General features: G+C 37.4%; 1 protein-coding gene across 1 annotated transcript in view; it reads right to left on the bottom strand.

Moving 5' to 3' along the window:
• Positions 1-17,731, bottom strand: part of SEMA3A (semaphorin 3A) — a gene marked incomplete at its 3' end in the record, with an annotated part of 167,088 nt that overhangs the window by 35,099 nt on the left and 114,258 nt on the right. The gene's annotated exons all lie outside the window — the stretch shown is intronic.

Here is a 17,731-nt window from a genome sequence, read left to right as displayed (position 1 = left end):
AAATATGCATGAAATCTCTTTACAAATGGTTGTATAAAAATATAGAATAGCTTCTTAATTCCATGTATTTATTGCTGACATTTTTCTTGTTTCTTTGGATGTTTTGACATTAAGTTAATAATCTTTCTGTATGTGTCACACATAAAATGAGAGAATTATTGAGACAAATGTAATATTCCTAGCTGTAGCAATAATGAAGAATATATAAAGTATTTTACATCTAGAGAGGTATTAATGCATTACTGTAAAAAAAAAAAAAAAGGTTAAAAAATACAGCTTTGATTAATGTTGTCTACTTCCACATTATGATGTACTAAACCCCAACATTTGTGTCTCATTTTGAGAAGTGGACTGCATTTGTGAATTTCTATTAAGGTTATTGAAATATTGTGTCTTAAAATTATTTTAATTCTTTTGTACTTATTTAATATAATATCTTTATTTCTTGACAGAGTGACAACATTGTTTGGTGATAAAGAAGATACATCAAAAAATAAATATACATAAAATGCAGACATACTGGTTCGTTATGTAAAAATGGTGGAAAGAAGTTTTAGGAGAGAAGTTTACAGAAATCATAAGAGTACATTCATACCAGTGGTGAATCTGGCTCATCACTCTATTTTACAGAGATACATCAGCTGGTGTCTTTCCCTATATTTGGAAAAAAGAAGGCACATCCAACAGATTTACCAATCTGTTTTATAACCATTTTACATCCTGCTGGGATAATTAACTGAAAACTATATTTAACTAGTCAGAGTCCTGTTCCTATGTGAAATTATACGCTATTTTAGTGTCATGCATTAACATATTTTCTGTGTACGTTTATTGTTATATAGTCATGGAAATAATGAACTGTACTTTGTTTTGCCAGTTTGCACTAGCTGTCCTGTGAAACCCATGGCCTTATTAAGGTGGTAGTGTTTGTAAGCAATGTAATTTTGTGTATGTCTATATATATATTCTCATGTACTCTGTGTGTGTGTGTACACGGTACACAAGAATGACCATAGTGGCTTAGACCAAGGTCTACTTAGATCAATATACAGACTCCAGGAGTAATTATCTGGAACAAAGAAACAATATGGTTAGTACAAATACTACTCTTCCAGAATAATCTCCCTTTCTTCAAATATTTTCAGTGTAGCTGATTTTCTGAGCTTGGTTGCTTCCTATGTACTTAGTAACTCTCAGTAGATTTTTCATCCAGTTATCTGTCTAGACTCTTCTTGAACCCATGCAAATTTCCAGCATTCACAGTGTCCTTTTGGAACTTGTTCCTCATGTACTCAGTCTAAAGAACTAAAACCTATTTCTGATTTCACGTTTTAAACATCGATCTTACTAACTTCATTTGGTGCCTCTTAATTCCTATATTGGAACTACCCACACTGTTCAACATGTGGATGAATTGTGCACTTAGACAAAGACTATAGCAATGTTCTTTGTGGAATTCTGTTATTTTTCTATTAATTCCTAACATTTAATTTGGATTTGACAGTTCCTAAGCAATAATCTGAAATTTTCATGGAACTTTAAGTTCCATAACCCCAGAACTTCACTCTTCAGTGGTAATGCTCAGTCCAAAGCCTATCGTTTTATATGAGAGAATGATAGGCACGTTTTCCTCATGGTTTTCCCCACGGCTTATCACTACGTCATTCATCAAGAATAATTTAATTTGTCATTTGATTGCTTAGCTACCCAGTTGCATAAGATCCTTTTGTAATGCTTCACAATCTTCCTTTGTCTCTCTATGCTGAATAACTTAGTATCATGTGAAAATTTTTCTCATCCTCCTGCTCAACCACTTTTTCAGGTTATTTATGAGCATGTTGAACAACACAGGCCACAGAACCGATATCTGTGGAACAATCTGCCTATTACCTGTTATTTATTAAAATAAACCTTTTTAGACACCTGAAAACATAAAAAATCTGTAAGCAGCTCAAGCTCTCCACCCCAACCCACAGTAATTTAAGATAGTAAATTATCTTTCTTTCTTTCTAACATGTATTTAATAGCCTTCAAGTTACACTGACATGAGGCCCAAGATATATAATATCTATATTATACTGTACCATGGTTAATATTGGTTATATGTCATCTACCAGGACTTTGAATGCAACAGCTTTCATACAGCTTGAAAATTTCTGCATCACAGCCTGTTGAATGATACATCAGAGAAAGAGGATACCTTTTAGTAGACATTTTTCTGGGCTACTGGATCTGGAGATCTTCTTGTCTGAATACACTGTTTTTATAATCTGAAGGTCTTAATGAAAAGAGCAAAAAAAACCCATTCAACCAATACCTAAATCCATTCTCAAATGGTTGAATGATTTGTTTCTATGCAGTGGGTTTTGTAAATCACAAGATATCAAATTCTAAAATAAGCCACTATATTATCAGGCATCAAAAATCTAATTTTACATTGGCCTATGAAGATACTTTGGGGAGTCTCATTTGAGTCAATAATATTGCTGTTATAGTACGGGTTATATAAACTTGCCCTCGGTTAGCATACTATTATTCTTTTCTTTCCCTCTCATAATTTTCAAGTGAACTTTGAAACAGTAAGGGTCTATTATTAAAGCAGAACTGATACAGGAATGACAGAAAAATAGTTTAAGTAGTAGAAAATATATATTTCAAATAATTCTGTCAGAGTGGTAGTAGACAAGAGGGGTGTGAGGAAGGCGGATACAACTAATGCCATAGCCAAAGTGCATGTGAATGTGCTTTGTATAGTGCGCATCTAGGATGATTCGGATTTTCAATTAGTGATTAATAATCCTAACTACATCCCTGAAAATAAAGTGGTGACACAGCCTCACATTAGAACACATCCGTTGTACATCATGGAACAGTTTTTGTTGAAAAACCCTGGTGTTTCTTATTGAGCAAATCTCAGGCTGTTTCAACATTTGCTTAAATCGATATGTTTTAGTCAATAAAAGAGTGGTTCTTCATGTTATAGGGCCTTTGCTCTTGTTACCTGGTAGTGTTTGTTTTTTTCCCCCCTCTTCCATATAACAGATTTATGTCTCTGCAATGAAGCAAATAAAGGAAGAATAGGCTACATGTGTTCTGTTGCACACAAATATAGATTCCTTTCTGTTCAGAATGAATACAAACGTGATAAAAGCAATCACGTGGTTATATGTGTGGAGCGAAAGTGAGAAATGTGATTGAGAATTTCATAGGTTATAAAGCTAAGAAGTGAGTGGTGTAGACTAGTGATCTGTAGCGTGTTCTTTATTTTTTCATTAGCAGAGGAGCTGCTTGACTTGCTGGAGGTTTGATGCACACTTGCATTTAACTCCAGGGCTTCAGACAATGTTTACAACTAACTGTTTAGGGTCATGATGAATCAATCAGCCAGATGGCCAACAGTCACGCAACATAGCGTTCTCCATGGACTACGTAGCACTTTTCTATTGCTCTTCTTTGAGGAAAAAAAAAGGAGATGTTGTCCACAGATGAGGGACTTCTCCTTGACTCTCCTAATTGCTCACCCGTGCAGCAGGAGAATGAATGTCATCCATGAATGTGTATATTCAAGTATCGAGACTGCCCTGACTTACCCTGCAAAATTAAACAGTTTTGTTATCAAGGAGTCCCCATGGGAAGTTTAAAATAATTCAGTCAGGGTTGACCTATTTCATACATTCAACACAGCCACAAAAGAAACACTGGAATGAACTTCAAGCAAGTTTTACTGAACGGAAAGTGGGACTTTGATCCAAAACCATTGGTGACAATTGTTAAAGTTGGTGTACTGCTGCTATTTTGGATAGATAGTATGACTTCACATTTCTGTGTATGAGTTATTGGGTATTCTGAGACCCTAAAACTGTCTCCAATATGTCAGGCCGCTCAGAAACACTGTTACAACAGTGCAACACTTTCTTGTTTAAAAGCACTCTGCCATTGGCTAAATGTCTAGAAAGTGTATTTTGAGAAAATGAATTTAAGAAATAATTTGATGGCAACTATTTTGCAATGATTCATTGCTTTAAAAAAAACCAAACCAAACCAAAACAAAAAAACCAACAAACCACAAGCAGAGAATGTGAAAGACTGCTTTAAAAACAGTATACATCAAACAAACACGTCTGAAACATGTTTAAGCATGATCAAAGGAGAAACAAAGCCATAGCATAAACACGATCAAAATAAAATTACAGCTAAAAACACTTCTCTGATCTTGCAGCCAATGTGAACAAGCTAAAAATAAAAACTTAGATTTTTATTGAAAAAAGTCAGCCTCAAGAAGCAAATTATTAAAGCGCACACCTTTCTCAGTCTCCTTTTTCCAGTTGTCTTGACTGTGGGGCTACTTCTCAGCTCCCACACAACACCTTTCTAGCGCTACTTTTTGTGTGCCCTCCTGCAATTACCAGCTCTGCAGACATTTCACTGGCAGCAGCCCATTAAACTGTCCTTCATGAGAAATCTGGCTCTTTATGAAAACGACACCTTGGTCCAGCTGCCTCTATGATTTATATGCCATTGTTTGCTTAGTTAAGTAATGGAAACATGTTTTGCTTGTCTCAGCACTTCAGGTTGAGAAAAAGCAAAGGAAAATCGATCTGCATTGGTTCTTTTAAAAATGTTACTCTTTAGTGGCAACAGCCACACACAGACTCACCCCCTCCAATAGCAAGAAACAATAAAAGTCAGAAATTGGATTTCTAACTGAATTGTATTAGCATTTTAATGAAGATCTATAAACTCGAAGGCACAGAAATTACCTTTAGCTGTCAAGACTGAGTAAGCTGACTGAACAGAAGCTGGGGTCATCTCTTCATCATCTGACAGGAGCCAAAGGGCAGTTCTCTCAGGAAATATTTTGTAAAGAGTTTGAACTGAATGCCCCTATTATTGTATATTTATGGTCAAAATGACTAATTTATCAGTCCACAGCAAGAAAATTCTAAGAAACTAGGGAAATTTTATGCTCAGTAAAACTGCAATTGCTATAATTTAATGAAAAGTACTGGAGGGTGACTGAGGCCCTGAGGAGAGGAACAAGACCAGGGAAGCTGAAATTAAAAATTTAACAACAACAACAAAAATAGACAGCTACTCGGGACTTCATAAATACGAACAGTGCCGTCTACTGAGACCCAACACAGAGAAGCAAGCAATGTCCTCAGAAAATCTGAATGTGCAATCACAGCGAGCTCTGTCACCCGCAGAGCGGGGGACTTGCAGCACCAGTCACAAATGTGCACAGTGGAGCCGTCTGCCATGGCCACACTCAGCAAGGTCACCAGAGGAGAGGGCTTTTCATATACAGTGATGAGAGGGTTAAGTTGGTTTGTGGTTTTACATACTTGAATGCAGTTTACAAAACATCAAAGCTTTTAGTGGTGCTCTTCCAAAGTCCCTTCATTTTAATTCAACGTTCATATCCTTCTTGTTGTCCATGACTCAGGAAACACAGCGGAGCTGTGTGAGTTTCACTGTTACGGTGAAGCTCCTCAGCAACATGGATGGCATCAGAATGCATCTTCTTTGCACAAGGGGTAACTTGTGGCTATCGTGGAGCTAATATGAGGGTTTTGTGGTAACTCCTTTCAGTTGCTGATATGGAAGGTAGTACCAGGGACAGACCACAGAGTAGAGACGTGATTTAAAGACACTGCTTTCAAAGCCACGGGTAGGTGAAGGTGGATGTGTGGCACATAGGCCATGCAAGATTGAGATGTTAGCAGTTATCACGGGGTAAAAACACTATGGTCATTCATTGATGCTTCAATTGAAATTCTCCTCAGAAAGAGTTTTAAAGACTGATGGTATTTATCAATTGGTTTGTCTTTGAGTCAAGCCAGACTGATGCTGAAGAATGATGATCTTAAAACCTCATGTTAGCTATGACAGTTTCTCCTTCTTAGAAGCCAAATCATATTTTTTCTTTTTTTTTTTTTTTTTTTTCCAAAGAGTAGTAAAAGTATTTTTGGTGACATAGTCAGATTATAATATGGGCACACATATTCTTTATTTTTTTCCAGATTCAAAACTCCTTGCAGAATTAAGAAAAAAAAATTCCTCTGCAGAATTTGGCTCTTCTGTTTCAGTGGTGACTTGTATGAATTTCTTTGTGACATAAAGAGATTACAGATTTTCAAGGATCAAAGGTATTTGAAATAATATTAACTTATCACTCTTCCACCATTTTCAATACATGGATGCAGCAGCAACATAACAAGCAAAAAGACACACACAAGAAAATATGCAAAAAGCTTTTACAAGTGTAAATTCCTCCACAACTCTGTGCTACTTTTACAGCAAGAGGAATCTAGCTGTTGTGGCTTTTTAGTGCTTTGACCTTGCGTGTCACCAGTGGATCATTCACAATGTGAGAGACGTTAAATCTGAATTAAGTGGGAGTCTTTTTTAAGGAACAGTTGGGATCAAAGCGAAGAAGGGCAAGTGTAGCTGGGAGAGGTATTAATAAACTAAGACATATGAGCTCCATGCTGGCTGGATAGCTTTAAGGAGAAGGGCCTGGTGGGGCAGCAACACCCCAGGGCCACCAGACCAAGGGACCCCAAGGGGAGCACAACCTCAGTCTGTGGCACTTAACACCTCTAAAGTAGCATAAATGAGCCTCTGAGTACCAGCCAAGGCTTAAATCTCCAGGCAGTGCCACTACTCAGATCTCTTCCTCTGCCTTAGAGGAGTCATTCGGTATGAATATTTCCTGGGAGTAACATTTAGGCTCACACAGGAAGGAGAAAGAAGAAAACGTTGATCTCTGATGCAATTATCAGTTTCTGAAGCCTTTGTTCTAAAGAGACAACAATAGTTTTGATTCCCTGTAAAGACTAATTATATGGTGAAGAAAAGTGAATACAAAAGTTCAGTAAAATTATAGCTTAATTCTCAACATAAATTAGATTTCTCACAAAACAATGCTTATGATCTATCCACCCTATTTAATTTAAAAGAGGTGATTATTATCTCTTTACAGAACAACAACCAAAATTAACACCTCTTTTCCGTTGTTGACTATGTTTTAAGGTGTTGTATATCTATCAACACAATTAATTTTAAACTAATTTACTTGTCCCTCAGAGAGAATAATTGGACAACTGAAAAAAACAGTGTCCTTTGCAGAACAGAAAGTAAGGCTTGGAGCATATTACCTACATTCAGGAATACTTTAATCTCAATTTTCTGTATTTCTTAACCCCTCTGCCGAAAAAACTAATGAGAGTTCCAGCTAAGAGTCTGTTTCTTCCTCTCTCAGTCATTTATCTGAAGTCTTTGACATTGATGCTTGGAAATAAAAACACTGGAAAGTCTGTGCCTTAACTGTGTAACCTACATCTTCAGAGCTCTGAATGAGTGATAAAAACTAAATATCACCATCTTTATGTTAAAAAGTGGTGTATTAGGGGAGGAAGTGGAGCACAGAGGCACTGAAAAAAAAAAGATGTTTCTGAAATAGGATTTTAGGCACTTTTGGCAATCAGAGCCATGCTACAGGCCTGCCTTTTTTAAGTTCTGAAAATTCATAGGTGGAACACAAGTCCCTGGATATGTTCAAGCAGTTTACGGTACATGACCCAAAACTCAGAGACTAAACCTGTTCCTCTCCATTAATGTGATTTTTCTCGAGTCTTCCCAAATGCTGAGAGATATGTTATTATGACTGGATGGAATATTCTTCCTCTTTGCAACTACAAAATTAGGGGATACAAGAAAGTGTCCTGAAGGCAGAGAGAGCATGGGCAGCAACACCATCAGCCAAACTCCTGACACCACACGTTGCAGGAGACAAGTCCCTGGCTCAGTGTGAAGGATAGCTGGGGATTAACAAGGGAAACACATTTCACTAAAGGGAAAGTGGGACAGCCTTCAGTAGTACAAATGCAAAGGCAAGAAACCCCAAACAGAACAACAGTGGCTTGACAAGTATGTCTTCAGCCTACATATACCTCTTGAGACCTAAACTTTTAAGATTTCTCTGTCAGCTCCATGCAGTGCACAACTCTGTCTCCAGCAGAACCATTTGTCCACACATATTACTTTTTTTTTTTTCTGCTTACAATGTGAACAAATATGACCTTTGTGTCAAAAATCATCTATTTTGAAAATAGGAAGAAAAACTCGTAAATTTTGTTCTGCCAGGTTCAATTTGTAGTTTGTGGAAGAGGTTGTGTAGCTGTAGAAACAATGTCCTCCCAGACGTCATGTCAAAAATCTGGACAGGACTCTGCCATCACCTCAGTTCTCAGTGAAGGATTATCATTTGTTGGGAAATGATCATCAGCCTGAACCAGTTCCCAAGGAGTGATCCAGCAGACAACACTCCTGTAGCAATTTCCTAAACTACCTAATCTCCTGTAATTTAATTTTTTTTTTTTGTTAAATCCTTTAGATTTGGCTACAAAACTGAAGTCATTTTGTCAGACTATGAAAAGGGTTTTGTTGTTATAATTAACTTTTACAGCTAGTGTAAAGCAACTTGACGCGAAATCCATTAAAGTAAAAATAATGAGGGATGGCAGCAAAGCCTGAAAAGGGTTGGGTGACTGACTGGTTTTAACTGATCTGTCAGTGTAGCACAGCAACAGAAAATGCAGTAAGGCATCTGTAAGCTGAAGCAAAACCTCTCAGCACAACCTGAGTTATTCAGTGTGATAGCATCAGTTATGACAACCTCTTTCGGTAGTCATGTGAGCATAATACGTGATTGCAACTTAATTTACCTTCAGTCATTGTAAGGCATTAACAGCACCTGTACTCAGTTGAAATAATGTGCTGTTTTATGGATGATGTGAAAGTTAGTTCTGCTCATTAAAACAAGAAAAAAGAAAAGATAAACTATTTGATAGCACAGGTGTGATGAAAACCAATAGAAAAGTCTTTGCTCTGTCAGGAAGTTGTTCTCCTCAAACTCTGTTTAATTGATATGTATGTACTTTTATTTTATACAAGAAAAACCTCTTTTTATTTATTTTATTTATTTTTTTAATTCACTGATAGTGTTTCAGAAATATTTGATATAATTACTGTGACTTTTAAGAATTATGACCTTCTTGGAGTAACATTGTATCAGACTAAAAATTTTATCATTTTTTAAAAGCAGTGAGGGAGGAATTTGCAGCATATGTGCTTGTAATACATAACAGCAGGGAGAGTAATTAGCAGAAAGTTTACTAAAAGTATTTAAAATGTAATAAACAAATGAGATGCACTTAAAAATATAGATTCTGTAATAAATGGGAAACCATGGAATATTTTTTAAAGAATGCTTTCTACTGACAGGTCTGCCAAAAAAAAAAAAAAAAGCTGAAGTATGTCAAATATGGAGCAGAACTGAGTATTAATAATGACAACCTATTCACACACTCTTGTGAAAAAAAGCTGATGTCTCACTAGTCCATGTAAAATATCTCATAAGAAGGTTTTGCACCTTTCCCTCTCATGGAGGTTTTTCTGCCTTTAGTGGAAGTTCCTTTACAGAAAAAGAAGAATAGGAAACAGAGACCAAAGGGATGGGTAAGTGAAGAGAGCTGTGCCCCATGACTGTCAGATTTTGCAGTGAGTCAAATGTTATTGTAGAGCTCAGGAAATATGATTAATCTCACTGACATCAGTGGAACATTTTTTGCTGTTTACAAGGGTATTGAATTTTGCTCAAACAGCAGTTAAATAATCAATAAACACCAATCCTCAGATATATGACCATATTCACAGATAAGGTATTATCATGGAATGATTTCATAAAAGCTGTGGAGTGAATGGGAAAAATACGTAAATCCAGTCTTTAAAATAACTTTTATTCTGTTATTCTGAACAATTATCTGTAAAAAAAATTCTGTTGCTGAAATGTTATCTGGTTTCTTCTTATACCAACTCATCTAATAAAATCTTCTAACAAATCTTGCTGCACTTACCTGAACAGAAATCTTTACAAACCTTCCAAAAGGAAATGAAATTTATATATATATATATAAACATATGTTAAAAATACTCTTTTCCATAATCCAGGAATTTTACAAAACCACAGGCCACCCTCTTGAAGAAGTAAATCAGAAAGGGAACTATTTTGTCCTCATTTACTTAGTATGCCTGTGGCAGGCCTAAGTGCTCAGGAATATCAAATTCTGCTTGATGTTGTACAAGAAATGGTGGTCTTAAAGATCTACGGTTTAACCTTTGCCTTTGACAGAGGTAATTTTCCCTGATAATACTACAGGATGTCTCACCTTCCCAACATGTGAAACATTCAGCCTACCGCCACCAGTGATATGGATCTGAGAAGAGAGGGAAAAAGAGCTAAAAAAGACATGTCAGTTGGGATTTCAGTTTTGGTGGGTTACCCTCAACAGTCTTTTGGATACGGAAACTTTCAGACAACATTTCCATAATATATTCATTTATCTGTACACTGTCACATCATCTGAGTCAACTACTGTTTCTGACTATCAATTGTTAGCCAGTGAATAACTGTATAACTTGACACATCCTAAACGTTACCACAAACTTTACTATGTCTTTTTTTACTGTAGAGTATGCAAAAATATCTATCCACATGTTAAGAAAATCTAACAGTCAACGAGGATAGATTTATATGAAGCCATAGAATCCAATGGAATAGCAAGGAATGGGATGCTTTTGACACCACTTTGAAACCTAAAAGCTAAGCATTGAAGCCTGAGATAAGTAGTATAGGGTGCTGTAAAGATCAAGGGGAAAAAGAACTACTGCTTTGGCAATGTAGCAAAATGGGGAGTTCAGGATCTATTGCACTATCAAAACTTCAAGGCATGAAAGAAGGAACTATTTGTCAAGCTACTTTTTTTTTTTTTCTATCTGTCTATCACATCTGAGAACTGTGATTCTGTGAATAAGGTATTTGGGGCTACTTTGTTTATTTTCTCTGTTATTTAGTCAAACATGCTACCTTTACAAGTGAAAAAAAAAGTATCCATTTGTCTCTCCCATTTGTCCTCTCCCTGTTCTCTCTTCCTTACATCAGGGTCATGAATAAGGCTCTACAGGATAAATGGTGCTGGTGGTAACATCTGTTTCACCCTTTTGTTTTGCAGGTGTTGCCTGGTGGAACTGGGGAAGAACCCAATGAAGTGGCTCAAGTCGGACTGGAACAGCACATATCTGAGAAACACTGGGTTTGCAGAAGTAAATGAAGAAAAATCACTAAAATATTTTGTATCGATTAAAACCCTGAAAAAGTTGAAAACTGATCTGCTGGGAAATTTCATGCCATAATAAATACTTTTGTAACTAGATGCTTTCCTCCTCTATTCAAGTGCTACAGAAATATTCAGACGTCCTACAGTTACAGCACAGAAGGGTCTTCAAGATGTAAGATCTGATGTATCATAGAATTTCAGAAATAATGGAACTAAAAAATCTGCAAGGAACTAACAAATCTGAATTTGAATACAACAGATGATCTATCTACATTTCCTTTATCTTACAAGCTCTTTGTGCATGTCTAATCACAAAGTATCGCACTAGGCCCAGTCCTGCTCTAGTAAAGTCAACAGCCACAACTCTGCTAAATTCAGAAGTCAGAATATATCCTTGAGAATGGAGCTTAATATTAGCTTTGCAATTCTTTGCTAGTATGACTTTTGAATTGTGCTCTTCAGCTACCTGAATGTGTTATCAGTGTTTTAAATGCATTGATGTTTCCACTTTGCTGTAAAAATAGGCTTTTAATACAAGACAGTATTTAGCAATCTAGTTCCAGCCATCAGTTTGATATCAGCCGTGACATTATTTAATTTTCAGAATCACAGAGGTTAAAGCTCACTGAACTATAAACAGTTGGAAACATGGAGTGTAATCCCAAGGCACAGCTCTGCACAAGCTGTAATTTAAATCATATTGCATGCTAAGCTGAAAAGGCAGTGCAGGTCCCAGAGGGCATGAATAAATCTGCAGTCACTGATTTGCCACACACATTTGTGTTGGGATTCTGTAACTGTGCAAATGTGATGTCTTCCTTTAGTGCAGAAGACCTGTCATCTACTGAGATTTGTAATTAAATAACCCAAAGAACAAAAGCAATTACTCAGCCTTACAAGCATTCAGACTGGAATTTACACAATTTCACAAACAAAGACAAGGGGAAGCTATGGAGACAGAGAGAAAGGGCGGCTTTGAGTCTGCAACTTAATTCAGCTGTGTCTAGATTTTAATGTATAGACCAGGTATTCAAATACCTGGCTTACTTTGAACTAATAATTTCGTCATCGTTAACTCCACTCTGAAGTGGATGTTCCTCCATCTAAGGAGCCAATTATGTTTCCAGCTGGCTACATGCCACATCAGGTGCTGGCTTTGAGCAATCAGTTGTGTTAATTGCAAGCAACACTGAATGTCTTTTGGGACAAGCAATTCACGGTTCAGGAATGTTAGTGTAAAGGGGGTTAGGTTCAGCCCCATTACCAAGAACAAATCACATAGTTTGTATAGGTTGCAGACTAACACTTGGAATTTTATGGAATGGGGGATAGAGGTAGGAACAGGCTAAGGAGCTGTATCCTCACATCATTAACTCTGCTGGGTGTGCTGGGCATCTCAGTTACTTGATGAGGTGGTGGTGATGTGGTAGTGAGGCCCTTCCTATATTCAGATCAGCAGTTCTGTCCTCCCACTTCCCTTGTTCTGTCAGGTATTCTGATCAAGGCCAAGAGGCCCAAGACATCAGCCATAGTGGGAAAAAAATAATTTAAAAAAAATGCATAAGGTTGTTTGATGCAAAGGAAATACTATAAGGGCATAAATAACAGTGAATGCCACACATGAATGTTGAAGGGCAGATTTATATAAAAAAACCCAGCCATTGAAGAATTAAATCATTCTACTGAAATGAGCTGAGCACTGCTGTGCATAGAAATCAGTAGATCTTTATTGGCTGCATTTGGGATATTCTCATTTATTATCAGCTAATGATCTGACCTGTGGTATTTGTTAGAATCTAACTTCTGTCTCACTACCTGAATAACAAGTTTTAGCAAGTCTATCTGTCTGCAAGGATTGATTTCTAATCTGTTTGCCAGTGAGTCTCGGCACTAGCACTATTTAAAAGAAGAAACCTGCCCAAATGTTGGAGGTGATGAATGGGAAGCTTGGATGGAATCATTAGAGATAAAGGGAGTCAGTGTGTGGCAGGGAGGCGGAGGAACTGGTACAACCCCCTAAAGTCTGCAGGTGCTTAGAAACAGTGTGGAGGTTCAGGAAGTGTCTCTAATACCCTTTAGAGGCTCAGTCCCTGGTGTCCCACATGACTGTGCAAAGAAAACTTTAAACAAAGCCATCTTATTTCTCCCTTTAACACAGACTAAAACATTGCCAAACACTTTTGCATCTGAAGCTGTGAATTTAATTAAATTCAATGCAACTCGCTCAGCACTCTCTATTTTTGTGTGGTTGAAACCTTTAATTCTCCCCCCGCTGCCCTGCAGCCAGCATGCTCTAGTCACATCACACTTAACCTTTGCCTTGGCTTCTCAAAAAAGAATTTGTTTCACTCTATTCACGGCTTCAACAGTTTGGCAAACTGCACTTGAGTGCTGCGCTGGGCCTTTATATTGAACACACTAATCTGATTGTTTTTCCACTCTACAAACTTTGGGTCAACAATCAAGCTGCTGCCAGAAACTAATTAATTTGCAAACAGGCCCCATTTTCACAGGGGGAGAGCTTTTGAAACCCATGTCAGCAGAGCTGGTCACACCATGGTGACATGCATTGTCATGGCATCCACTTTCCTGGGTAATTCTCCTCACTAATTTTTCACCACACACATGAACTCAAATTACCCAGTCAACAGTAAATCTCTATTGAATGCCCACCAAACTCTGAACGTGGTGGCCTGAGAAGAGGAAATTGGTATTGACAGGGTCAACACTCATTAAGTTGATGGCTCGAGCAGAAGGGAAAAAATACCCAACACAAGAACATAAAAAAAAAAAAAAATCAGATGTATGTCATATCCCAATGAAGGGGGCTGTAAGAGACCCACTCCTGCTTTGTTGAAATCAATTAGTATTCTGCTGTGTGATTCCCTACAGGCAGATTTCTGCTAAACTTTTCTTAAATAACCGGTTAGTTACTTTTGTGAACAGGAAAGGAGGCATCATTTGGTAGCTAAAAGTCACTGTTTTCCAAGCATCAGAGCTGTGATGTGCACTCATAGAGATCATGGGAAACCTATTTGAAATTGCAGGGCCTATAATGCATAGACTTTGTCCGTGGCATCCTGCCACCTAATCTGAACTGTCCTTTTCCTTAAGTTGATTTGGATATTTTTAAAAACAATAATTATAAAGAAACGTGTGGTGTGTAATTAAAAGCGTGGCCTACACCAAAAGCAAAGCAAAATGCAGTTTTAGAACCAAAACACGACACCTGAGCTGGACAAATTACTTTTTTTCCCCTACTGAAATTCATCTCCAGGGCAAGAAGAGAGGCTTCCTATGAACCAATGCATGGTGGTAGTGAGTTTATATTTATACATATATGTAAAGATAGATATGGTCCTTTCAATCATATATTAACTGAAAGTACTAAACAAAGCTTTCTAGTAGAGCTTATTGCCATAGCTACCACTACTTGAGTTATATACTGAGTTTGTCACCTTTATGTGAAGAGACCATCAGTTTACAAAGCTGCCCATTGCTGAGTCTACAAATTATCCATTGAAATAAATACATACAAATAAACAATCCTTTCTGGTTAAAAAAAAAAAAAAAAAAAAAAAAAAGAAAGAAAAAGAAAAAGAAAAAAAAGATTTTTAGAGAACATAGAATATCACTGGGACTACTGATATTGAACCAGCAGTTGCTGGTGTTTATTATTCAGTGTGAGAAGGGTAAAGACCTGGAGACATCCAGCATCCAGAATGTGACTCCTGAAGCATACTCATGCAGATGGGTTTTTATACAGCTCTAACTGATACTTGGTGGCAGATGAGACTCAAATTTGTTTATCTAAAGCAATGTCTAAAAACACCAACTCACCTGGGTCATCAAATTTGATTCTGAACACTCAAGTGAGATCACCTGATTTGCCCTGTACTGCCAAGTGCACTGATTTATCCAGATCTAGCATCTAAGCAGAGTTTGTTCTGGCTCTTTCATCCAATTTCCTCCGAAGATAAGTCAGAGCATAGATGATGGGAAGGGCTACACTCTCAGGTCTCTCCCCTTCATGAAGCTCACCAGGATTTACTGGGTCATTGACCTGGTATCATACTCACCACTGACATAAAATCCCTAAGATTTACCAATTCTAAGGCATTTCACCAATAGATCAATTCAGTATAAGTGAGTGAGTGGAGATCCCCAAGCTGGGAATCATTTCCAGGTCTCTGTTTAGAGAGAGACTCTGCACTGATCTGTTTGAGACTGGGGTCCTATCCCACAGCACTTGTTTTGGGAGCTAGGAAATTCTTTCCTAAAGCTGTACAGCATGCAGCAGACAAACTCTTCTGGTCTCCAGTGGAAACAGTGCACAAAGCACTCTGAGCTCTTCCATTATTTTTTGATCTTATATGCTCTATAAAGTGAGTCACAGTATGAATTGCAGCAAAGCATGGCTTCTAATCTACACTCCCAGCTATTATTTTTTTTCACTGTGGATAATAAGACTGACCAAGATAAAACCCATAAATGAGCCCATGGTTAACCGTGTAACATACGCATAACCTAAATCAGGTGTTATTAGACTGATTTGTATCCTAACTTCCCCAAGCATATTGTGGCTATAGCTCAGACCAATATGTTTACTGGTGCAAGTCTTTTTGCCCTAGGTCTCATTCTCCAGAGTGTCAGGAAGTTCTTAAAATGTACAGTCAACCAGGGTATGTGCTCTTCTGCTTCATCTTTCCTACCCACTTTTTCCACTCCAGCTTCAAAACTTGTTCTTTGGCTACTTTTACGGATTTTTCGTACCTAAATGCAACAAAATCTCATCCACAACACTGAAATTTAACGAAGAAAACGTCCTAAACCTAGATTGTTGTGGGGAAGAGGGAGGAGAGAGAGAAAGAGAAGATCTATTTCCTCAAAAGATTTAAAGTAATTTCATTCAAGCCACTTGATGGGAGATTATAATTTTTCTGGTTGTCTTCACTCACCACCTGCATGATCTTCGTCACATCCAGAGGAACTGTAAAGCACATTCTCTGATTTCTACTTGGTCTTTGATTTCTGAGTCAAATGCATCTCTCATTTTGTATAAAAGGTACAGGGAGCAGTTATCAGACAGGATGAGTCAGCTCTCAGCTGGTTCAAAACCACAACTATATCTTCTTATCAAGTATTCAGCTGGACCTACGGCTTCCTGAGTTGTAACCATTTCACGTAAGTGACAGTATAAAGGTCAAGTAATAACATTAAGGAAGAAGTGATTATTATTTGAATTCAGAAATTCTACATTTCTTCTGAGAGAAATGAATGGGTTGTAATAAAAATGTATAGAGAAGAGATTTGTTAGATTGCAATGAGAAAAACAATTTAAAATTCATATTTGGTCTCTCAAATTTGGATCTACAGACTTAAGGGAGAAAAAAACACTGTAAGTTGAGTTTGTATGCCATTCTGTTCACATTATTATGCCACTGTCACCATAGTTTCTGAGTACATCCTAGCACTATGTTAGGTGACATTAGCATTTGTCACACATGGAATTTATCACTGAGAAATTATTTATTACTATTCTTAGCAATGAAGATAATGGGAATGAGGGTGGGAGGGTGTATTAAGTGAGAAATGAGACTTGCATGTATGGACATGTTTTGCTCCTGCAAGGGTCGGAGTTGTTCACACCAGTATAAGCAGCGGTGGGAAAGTGTGGGACTTGGTCCACACCACAGCCTGCATGATAGGAGATATCAGCTGACTAATTTGCTTCAAATATAGAAATGCATATTTTAAAAGCAAGAGATCCTTGTGGGAAAAACCAAAACAAAACCAAACCAAAACACCACAAAAGGACAAAACCAACAAAAAAATAGACACCGAAAAAACCCTCTTACTGTTTTCACTGGTAGGGTTGTTTAAATATGCACTTGTGAACTTATGAGAATTCAGACCTGGAAGAGACTTCTTAGTCCCTTGTGATGTCAGGCAAGCATTCTATGACAACACATAAAACGTTATCTTAATTCCTCTCAAAAACATCTAGGCTGCCTCACTGACTACTTCTATAAAGCAGAGTTTTCTAATTTCCTTTCCCCCGTGGTTTAGGGCTTCTAATATGCAGTTCATACCCTGTTTTTTTTTGGTTTTGTTTTGTTTTAAATGTCCTTTATTTAAATAGCTCTTTCCTTGCTGGAGATTTATTGTATTTGTAGCATTCATCACCTCTGTTCTCCAAGAATATCTCAGATGTACTTTATGAAATAACCCCCAGGTACCAGGATGGTTGGGTTCTACCTATGCTTGCAAATCAGCCGTTTTCCACATCTGCTTACATTTGGTGGTATGTATTTTAGTGCCTTCTGTATATCTGGATTGGAAATATGTAGGAAGTAAGCTGGGACGTGGGAAATTAAGAATGCATTTAGGGACAATGGAGTTACACAGAAGAGGGGGCGTTAGTGGGTACGTATAGGTGGAAAAAGGGTTTAGTGTGGGTGACCAAAGACAAATTATAGGAGCAAACGAACACATCTGAATCTCAGCAAGGGTAGTTGCAAGAGAACAAATACTAATTTTTCAACACCTTG

Source organism: Nesoenas mayeri (genome assembly GCF_963082525.1).
Source record: "Nesoenas mayeri genome assembly, chromosome: 1".
In the NCBI taxonomy this organism is placed as follows: Eukaryota; Metazoa; Chordata; class Aves; order Columbiformes; family Columbidae; genus Nesoenas; species Nesoenas mayeri.
This window is presented reverse-complemented; position numbering and strand designations above follow the sequence as displayed.